Here is a 204-nt window from a genome sequence, read left to right as displayed (position 1 = left end):
TAGACTTTCCGGATTCCCAGGATCCTACTCGGAATACCACAGACAAGGTTAGACTTTCCGGATCCCCATGAATGCCGCCATCTATCTAGCTTATACCACGAAGATTCTGTTGGGGAATATGCACCCGGCCTAAAGTAGAACGGAAGTGGTTGTCAGTCACGCGCGTTCATAGGTGAGAATGATGATGAGTGTCATGGATCATCA

Source organism: Arachis duranensis, chromosome 9 (genome assembly GCF_000817695.3).
Source record: "Arachis duranensis cultivar V14167 chromosome 9, aradu.V14167.gnm2.J7QH, whole genome shotgun sequence".
Lineage (NCBI taxonomy): Eukaryota > Viridiplantae > Streptophyta > Magnoliopsida > Fabales > Fabaceae > Arachis > Arachis duranensis.
The sequence above is the reverse complement of the archived record's forward strand: the minus strand, read 5'-3'. Positions refer to the sequence as shown.